Below are 9,614 nucleotides of genomic sequence, written 5' to 3'. Positions count from 1 at the left end.
GTCGATTCGCTCGACAGCCGACGAAGCGCGGCCTCCCGCTTGGCCTTGGTTGCCTCGCCTCCTCCTCCGTTGGCGGGGGAGAGGACGGGGCGAGCTCGAATGTTGTTCTTCCACCACGCGGGGAAGATGTCGTCGATTCCGCCGCCGGCGGGCGGGTTGTCGGCCGCCATTGTCGTTGTCGCGCGGCGGTGGGAGGAGTATCATGTCGTAGCTGCCGTTGAAGGACATGAACTCAAGACTCCCAAAACGGAGCACCGTCCTGGGCCGGAGAGGTTGCTGGAGACTGCCCATCTGGAGCTTGACGGGAAGCTGTTCGTCAGCACGCAGCAGGCCCCTACCTGGCGCGCCAACTGTCGGCGTTTCGAGACCGAGGGGGTCCCTAAGCCGACGAGTGAGTGTGCCGCGTGCCCAAGCCCAGATGGGTCGAGCGCGTGGGCGAGCGCGAAGGGGGGAAGGCAAGGTGGCCGGAGACGGGCGTGAGAGAGGTGGAAATCCCGCGGCCTTCGTGTTTGTCCCGCGCCCAGGTCGGGTGCGCTTGCAGTAGGGGGTTACAAGCGTCCACGCGGGTGAGGGAAGCGAGCGGCCCCAAGAGAGCACCTGTCCCGTCCTCGTCCCCGCGCGGCCAACCTTCTCTAAGAAGGCCCTGGTCCTTCCTTTTATAGGTGTAAGGAGAGGATCCAGGTGTACAATGGGGATGTAGCAGAGTGCTACGTGTCTAGCAGAGGGAGAGCTAGCGCCCTAAGTACATGCCAATGTGGTAGCCGGAGAGATCTTGGCACCCTGCTGGTGTGATGTCGTGGCTGTCGGAGGAGCAACGGAGCTTGGCGGAGGGACAGATGTCGGAGTGGTCGAGTCCTTGCTGACGTCCCCCTGCTTCCGTAAGGGAGCTGAGAGCCGCCGTCGTCATAGGGCTTGCGGGGCGCCATCATTGCCTATCTGGCGGAGCTAGCCAGATGGGACACTGGTCTTGTTCTCTGCGGCCCGAGTCGGCTCGGGGTAGGGTGATGATGGCGCTTCCTGTTGACGTGGCGGGCCTGTGCCCTAGGTCGGGCGACGTGGAGGCTCCTCCGAAGCCGAGGTCGAGTCTGTCTTCCATGGCCGAGGCCGAGCCCGAGCCCCTGGGTCGGGCGAGGCGGAGGTCGTTCGGTAGAGGCCAGGGCGGAGTCCGAGCCCTGAGGTCGGGCCAAGCGGAGTTCATCGTCTTCTGGGGCTGAGCCCGAGTCCGAGCCCTGGGTCGGGCGGAGCGGAGTTCGTCGTCTTCTGGGGCTGAGCCCGAGTCCGAGCCCTGGGTCGGGTGGAGCGGAGTTCGCCGTCTTCCGGGGCTTAGCCCGAGTCCGAGCCCTGGGTCGGGCGGAGCGGAGTTCGCTGTCTTCCGGGGCCTAGCCCGAGTCCGAGCCCTGTGTCGGGCGGAGCGGAGTTCGCCCTCTTCTGGGGCCTAGCCCGAGTCCGAGCCCTGGGTCGGGCGGAGCGGAGTTCGCCGTCTTCCGGGGCCTAGCCCGAGTCCGAGCCCTGGGTCGGGCGGAGCGGAGTTCGCCGTCTTCCGGGGCCTAGCCCGAGTCCGAGCCCTGGGTCGGGCGTAGCGGAGTTTCCTATGGCGCCTTTGGCAAGGCCTGACTGGCTGTCAGTCTCACTCTGTCAAGTGGCACTGCAGTCGGAGTGGCGTAGGCGGCACTGTCCTTCTGTCAGACCGGTCAGTGGAGCGGCGAAGTGACGGCGGTCACTTCGGCTCTACCGGGGGGCGCGCGTCAGGATAAAGGTGTCAGGCCACCTTTGCGTTAAATGCTCCTGCGACTCGGTCGGTCGGCGCGGCGATTTAGTCAGGGTTGCTTCTTAGCGAAGGCAAGGCCTCCGGCGAGCCGGAGATGTGTCCGCCGTTAAAGGGGGGCCTCGGGCGAGACGGAAATCCCTCGGGGTCGGCTGCCCTTGCCCGAGGCTAGGCTCGGGCGAGGCGTGATCGAGTCACTCGTATGGACTGATCCCTGACTTAATCGCACCCATCAGGCCTCTGCAGCTTTATGCTGATGGGGGTTACCGGCTGAGAATTAGGCGTCTTGAGGGTACCCCTAATTATGGTCCCCGACATTATTATAATTTATAGATGCACAGACACATAAACTCCAATATGATGCATAGAGTATTTTATTAGTTAATTGTTCACTTAAATATCGTAATTCCCATGTTCTATTATGTAGATGGAAAATCATACAATGATATCAACTATTTTCTTACTATTTACAAATTGAGTATTACAAATCCTACCCCCCTTAAAAAGAATCTCGATCTCGAGATTAGGATGACATAGGAAAGAGATGGGGAAATTCTATTCGCAACTCTTCTTCTCTCTCCCAAGTAGCTTCATCTTCTCCATGATGACTCCATTGCACTTTGCACATTTTGAATACTTTACTCCTTGTAACACGAGTCAAAGTATCGAGGATCTTGATGGGGTACTCAGTGTAAGTCAGATCATCTTGAACACTTAATTCCTCCATAGGTAGTTGCTCCTTGGGCATCCTAAGACACTTCTTTAACTAGGATACATGGAAGACATCATGTACATCCACAAGATGGTCGGGTAGTTCTAGTTGGTAGACAACTTCCCCCACTCGATTTAGGATCATGAAGGGCCGAATAAAGCGAGGGGACAACTTCCCTTTAACTTTAAATCTCCGCATACCCCGGATCGGTGACACCTTCAGATACACGTGATCACCCTCCTTAAACTCTAACTGCCTTCTCTGAGTATCTGCATAGCTTTCTGTCTTGACTGTGCAGTTCTCAAGTTCTCCTATATCAAACGTACTTGTTCTTCTGCCTCTTGTATAATTTCTAGCCCAAAGAACTTCCTTTCACCAGTTTGATCCCAATATTGAGGAGTCCTGCATTTTCTGCCATATAAAGCCTTAGATGGGGACGTCTTCAAACTAGCCTAGTAACTGTTATTGTAAGAGAACTCTGCATAGGGCAAACTCTTATCCCAACTGCCACCATGTTTAAGAGCACATGCTCTTAACATATCTTCTAGTACTTGGTTGGTTCTCTCTGTTTACCATCAGTTTGAGGACGATAGGCCGAGCTGAAATTCAACAGCATGTCCAAGCACTCATTCAACTTCTGCCAAAACCGAGAAGATTGTGATCCACGGTCTAACACAATCTTCTTAGGCACTCCGTGTAGACAAACTATCTGAGCCATATACAACTCTGCTAGCTTGGCCCCCGTGTAATTAGTTCTCACAGGAATGAAGTGAGCCACTTTTGTTAGTCTGTCCACAATTACCCAAATGGAGTCATACCTTGCAGAAGTGCGGGGTAGACCAACTGTAATATCCCAAAAAAATGTTGACCAAAAGTTGATCTTCGGTGCGTGGATGTGGAAAAAGGGTTGTGGGCCGTTGGATGCTACGTCAGAAGTCATCTGAGGCATCGTTTCTGTTCTCCCACAAAAAAACCCTAGTGGTCGCCCCCCTTTTTCCCCTATCTTGGCCGCCACCCCCCTTGCCCCACACTTGGCTTCCCATCCCCTTCCCCTTTGCTGGCCGCCCCCTCTCCTCCAATGGCAGCTGCCCTCCACCTCTCCACCGCTTCCTCCTCCTTCTAGATCTCCCCCCACGTAGCAAGGATCGAGAAGAGGAGCAAAATGGATTGAAGAGGAAGAGGGGACCAAGGAGATGTTCTATCCCCATCTCTTCTTGCAGATTTTCTTGGGGAAACCCTAGGTAAGGATGAGATCCATGTAACTCCCTACAATTAAGTGTTTTTGGAGGTTTTGGATCATGTGGATTAAAGGATTAGAGGTTGGATTAGATGTGGGGTTAGAATTTGTTCTCGAATTTAATATCTACAGAATGGCAGATTCGACAGTTTCTGTTCATGCCTGTTTTCCGTGGTCTTAGTGGCCTAAAAAAAGTCTATATATGAGTCATAGATAATTTGTAGATCTTTCCGTGGCCACGAAGAACACCTCAATCGGACATCAGATCAGAAAGTTATTGCAGTTTGATTATAACAGCTTTTTAGTCTCATAATTCTATGTAGAATCTGTTCTCTTAAGATTTAGGCAATTTTATCAATAGAATTAAACCTTGGGTTTGTAAGAAAAGTTGTAGATATTTTCATAAGCTTTCCAGTTGATAAAGAGTGTATTCATATGAATTTTTAAACTCAAGTTATCTTTGTTTTATTGTGCCTGTTTCTGTTTCCCTAGAAAAAATGAGCAGGTCTGTTCACTGGTGGGTTTCATCTAGTAAATGGCCGAATTGGTTCTTCCAACTATGGAGACTTTTGTAGAGGGATAAATGTTATTACTGCCAAAAGAATATTTCATAATTTTTGATTGTGTAGTTTGGGAGATATCGAATTTTGAAGTTAACTATGCTGCTGTCTGAAACAGATTCAGTCAGTTATCTTGTCAGATGTTTTAGAACTTATAGATGACAAAATTTAATTATCCATTGAATACCAAAGTTGTAGAGTATTCTGTGTAGAAACGCCTAGAGTATTTGTTTGATATCACCACTGCTATAATTTTAAAGATATAAAATTAACAAACAGCGCTCCTGCTGTTTGGCATGTGGTTCAGGGTGGGAGTCATTCCACCGGGTCTTGGTTTCAAGTGTAGGAGCGATTTGTTGATTGTTGGCAAATGTTTGTGAAATATTTGTGCTAAGTTTTATGCCCCGCAGCAGGTGTCTACACTCCAGATCATGCCTAGTACATTTTTTTCTTCGATGAGGGCAAGTGAATGTAGCGGTGGTTGCTACCGTTTTTACTTGTTGTTTTATCGCCTACACTCTAATATTCAGAATTATTGAATTCTTTCATAATTGAACTCTATGGTGATGCTTTACTTGCTTGTATTATATTGATGCTCAATCATATATTGATGATGATGATGTTTCGAGTATGACCCATGAGATTAATTCACACCCCTGAAGGAAATTGAAGTATTATTTGAGGTTTGTATTGTATCTGAAGGTAAATGAAGTATTATTTGAGGTTTGTATTGTATCTAAAGGAAAATGAAGTATTATTTGAGGTTTGTATTGTATGTGAAGGAAGTGAAGTGTATTGATAAATGCAGCATGTCATATACGTTGTATGATTCACTTGCATCTGAAGTTTTGTCGTGACCTATGATCCGACCGTACAGGTACAACTTATCATTGTACGTTGCCCGAGGAGGGGTACGATGCGGCTTCATACCCTCAGAGGTATGAAGGCAGAGGACATATGCATTGCATTCACATACATTCATTGAAGTGGTATTTGCAGATATTGTGGACGCAGGGAAGTGTTATACAAACTATTGTGGTTGTTCGAGGAAATGAGATGGTATTGGTTATATTGGGACTATTGAGTTATATATCTACAAGTATTTGTGATCTTAATTGTGATTCCTGTAAAATGTTGATTAATTTATCTTGTGGTTTAAATATCTCGTCAAAACATTTTGCTTGCTGAGATGTTTCATCTCACTCTTACATTACTCAATGCAGGTGCTTGATGCTTATCAAGGGGAGTGGACAGTAGCGACACGTTGCACACATTGCTTAAAGAACCAAATAATTAGCTTGGGTTATTGACTTTTGAGGTTCATACTTTAGATTATGATGTAGGCATAAGCTGGTTCATTCGTGGTTAATTGTCCTTGATAAGAATTATCATACTAGTATGATTCATTTTGTATTGATATATCTCTTTTGCTTCTGCGATGCTTATAATTACAAAGGAGACGCTGCCAAATTTTATTTTGCTTAGTGTTCGGTTGTTGGTAGTGAAGTCGAGTAGCATCTTGGTGTGTTTGGGGATCCTGGGATGTTACAGATGGTATCAAAGCTTAGGCTTTAGATTCTAGGTAAATTGAACCTGAAAATGCACACATGCACATATAGGAAGGGCATGGTGTTGGAACTTACTCTCCCGAGCAAGTTGATCCAACGGGGGAGTGAGAGCAACGTAAACAAGGTTTCAATTCGAGATGGCAAAAGCTCTGTTAATCTAGCCTCTCAAGGGCACTGTGCGGGGGTATTTATAGGTATCTGAGTGCCCAGCGTCCTGAGTTAAGGACGCATGTGCCCTCAGGCGCCTAGGTTATCCCCGGAATATTCCCATAAAGCAGGGTTACAGACTGTAATTACAGGGAGACCTTCACAAATTAGGCCTGTAATCCGCGGCGGCCACGCAGGGCCTGTTACAATGGGCCGGATCACACGTGGGCCTCCATGTTGGACGAGGCCGCGAGATGAGACGACCTCGTCATAGGACGCGTGGGACGAAGGGTAAGTCTGCCAGTCGTCTTGTCTCCATTGGTGCAGCGAGGTTGGCGAAGGCATCGAGCGAAGGGTGGCGTCTTCGCCTTCGCCCCAACACATGGGTTCAAATATCTTTGATATATGTTAATGTCTTTGAAGTGCAGATGACAATAATTTCACCCTCCCTATTCCTTTATGGTGATGCAGTAAGTTATTTATGACTTATTGCCTGATATAATTCATTTCTAAATTTTGATATTGTTTTATTAATGCGATTGATGTTGTTGATCTTTTGTGAGATTGAAGTTGGTATTATGCTTGTGATATACAAGTATGCCTATGTTGTTTTCAACATATTTTTCATTGTTGATTTTTATTACAATAATATTGTTATATATGCTTGATTGAGGATGTTTTTAAGAGGAGTGTGAATTGCGTGTTTTGGATTACAAGGTAACCATCAATTTGAATTTAAGTTGTTGAGCGGTTGGTGGATAGCTCCAACTATCTTTGAAAATAATGATTGTTTATGTCGAGAAACCATTTCTGAAAGAAATGAATATTCGTACTTTTATATGGATTTTTGGGGAAGTATTTACATAGCCAAAGTGGCTTACATGTCTCTCTTCTATCGTTTGTTTTAGTAGCCACAAAGCCTAGGTGTGGTTAAATGGTTGCATGTTAGTCATGCTAATTGTAGAATAAATCTTTGATTTTATTGCTCCATTGATTATGTATTAATACGTTGAGGATCTGATGGTTCTCTTCCCGATGCATACTTGTGGAGCCATTGTTGGACCACTTATCTATTGGTTTGAATGAAATCATTGCCTAGCCTAGAGTTGGTTGTGTGTGGTTAGTCACCTATTCCTAAATGATGTGGTTTTTACATCAACTTGAGATGTTTGTCAAATGTGTGAAGGATTACGGGGTTATTATTGACCCCGTATATCTGGTACTTTGAGTGCATCGTATGATAGAATGAAATGTAAGTTTCTGAACTACAGTAGCTGAAGACTTATATTATGTGTAGGTTAACCATACTAGTTTGGATATTTTTCTTAGTTGAGTTGTTGGATGAAGTATAGCGACATTGGTTAAGCAAGTATTGTGTTGTTGTTGTGATGTCAATGCTCTTTGTGGAGTTTTTGGCATTTCTTCGATGAATTGTGTCGTGCATAATGTTATTGGCTTCTTGTCGCTTTATTGCTCCATTAGTTCTATACACTTTCTCCCTTTTGTGGGGTGCAAAGAATGTTAGATTACATGATTATCTTTTCATGATGGCAAGAACGGGGTTTAGGAAGATTAGGAGTTTTGTTTCAATAGAACTACTTGTTCTGTGGTGCTGTGAGGTGAGGTGTTTGATCTTCTTATACATTCATCTGGTGTGGATGTTTCACCATTGAATTAAAATGAATTGTTGAAGTTGGTAAGGGTTGTGCTTAATGCATATTACCCCTTCATAAAAGAGTGTCGTTTTAAGATATTGATGTTGATGTATGGCTGCATCCAAATTCGATGTTGTGAAATTGTAGTGTTCATTGCATCTATGACTTGCTTTGAGCTCCATTACATGTTGTTTAATGCTTGATGTCAGGTTGTGTAGTTTCCTTAGACAATTAGTCCGAGGTAAAGTTCTTGTGTTAATTAAGTCCAATAATGGACCCATGTTTTGAATGGTGGTACTATATGGGGTACCTTGGATGCTTTCTTTGGAGTGGCCGAATTCGAGGACGAATTCTTTTTAAGGGGTAGAGTGTAATATCCCAAAAAATGTTGACCAAAAGTTGATCTTCATTGCGTGGATGTGGGAAAAGGGTTATGGGCCGTTGAATGCTACATCAGAAGTCATCTGTGGCGTCGTTTCTGTTCTCCCACAAAAAAACCCTAGCGGTCGCCCCCCTTTTCCCCTTTCTTGGCCGCCACCCCCCGCCTTGCCCCACACTTGGTCGTCCCTCCCCTTCCCCCCTTTGCTGGCCGCCCCTCTCCTTTCATGGCAGCCGCCCTCCACCTCTCCACCGCTTCCTCCTCCCTCTAGATCTCCCTCCCCCACGCAGCAAGGATCGAGAAGAGGAGGAGCAAGATGGATTGAAGAGGAAGAGGGGACCAAGGAGATGTTCAATCCCCATCTCTTCTTGCACATTTTCTTGGGGAAACCCTAGGTAAGGATGAGATCCATGTTCCTCCCTGCAATTAAGTGTTTTTGGAGGTTTTGGATCATGGGGATTAAAGGATTAGAGGTTGGATTAGATGTGGGGTTAGATTTTGGTCTCGAATTTAATTTCTGCAGAATGGCAGATTCGACAGTTTCTGTTCATGCCAGTTTACCGTGGTTTTAGTGGCCTCAAAAAAATAAGAAGTCTATATATGAGTTGTAGATAATTTGTACATCTTTCCGTGGCCATGTTCAGATCAGAAAGTTATTGCAGTTTGATTATAACCGTTTTTCAGTTTCATAATTCTGTGCAGAATCTGTTCTCTTAAGATTTAGGCAATTTTATCAACAGAATTAAACCTTGGGTTTGTAAGAAATGTTGTAGAGAATTTCATAAGCTTTCCAGATTGATAAAGAGTGTATTAATATGAATTTTTATACTCTAGTTATGTTTGTTTTACTGTGGCTGTTTCTGTTTCCCTGGAAAAAATGAGCAGGTCTGTTCACTGGTGGGTTTCATCTAGTAAATGGCCGAATTGGCTCTTCCAACTATGGAGACTTTTGTAGAGGGATAAAAGTTATTACTTCCAGCAGAATTACGCAATTTTGGGTTGTGTAGTTTGGGACATATCGAATTTTGAAGTTAACTATGCTGCTGTCTGAAATAGATTCAGTCAGTTATCTTGTGAGATGTTTTAGAACTTATAGATGACAAAACTTAATTATTCATTGAATATCAAAGTTGTATAGTATTTTGTGTAGAAACTCCTAGAGTATTTGTTTTGATATCACCACTGTTATAATTTTAAAGATACAAAATTAATAAATAGTGATGCTGTTGTTTGGCATGTGGTTCAGGGTGGGAGTCATTCCACCTGGTCTTGGTTTCAAGTGTAGGAGCGATTTGTTGATTGTTTGCAAATGTTTGTGAAGTATTTGTACTAAGTTTTATGCCCCTCAGCAAGTGTCTACACTCCGGATCATGCCTAGTACATTTTTCTTCTTCGATGAAGGCAAGTGAATGTAGCGGCGGTTGCTACTGTTTTGACTTGTTGTTTTATCGCCTACACTCTAATATTCAGAATTATTGAATTCTTTCATAATTGAACTCTATGGTGATGCTTTACTTGCTTGTATTATATTGATGCTCAATCATATATTGATGATGATGATGATTCGAGTATGACCCATGAGATTAATTCA

The sequence above is a fragment of the Zea mays genome, chromosome 10 (assembly GCF_902167145.1).
Source record: "Zea mays cultivar B73 chromosome 10, Zm-B73-REFERENCE-NAM-5.0, whole genome shotgun sequence".
NCBI classification, from domain to species: Eukaryota; Viridiplantae; Streptophyta; class Magnoliopsida; order Poales; family Poaceae; genus Zea; species Zea mays.
Note: the sequence above shows the minus strand (reverse complement) of the source record.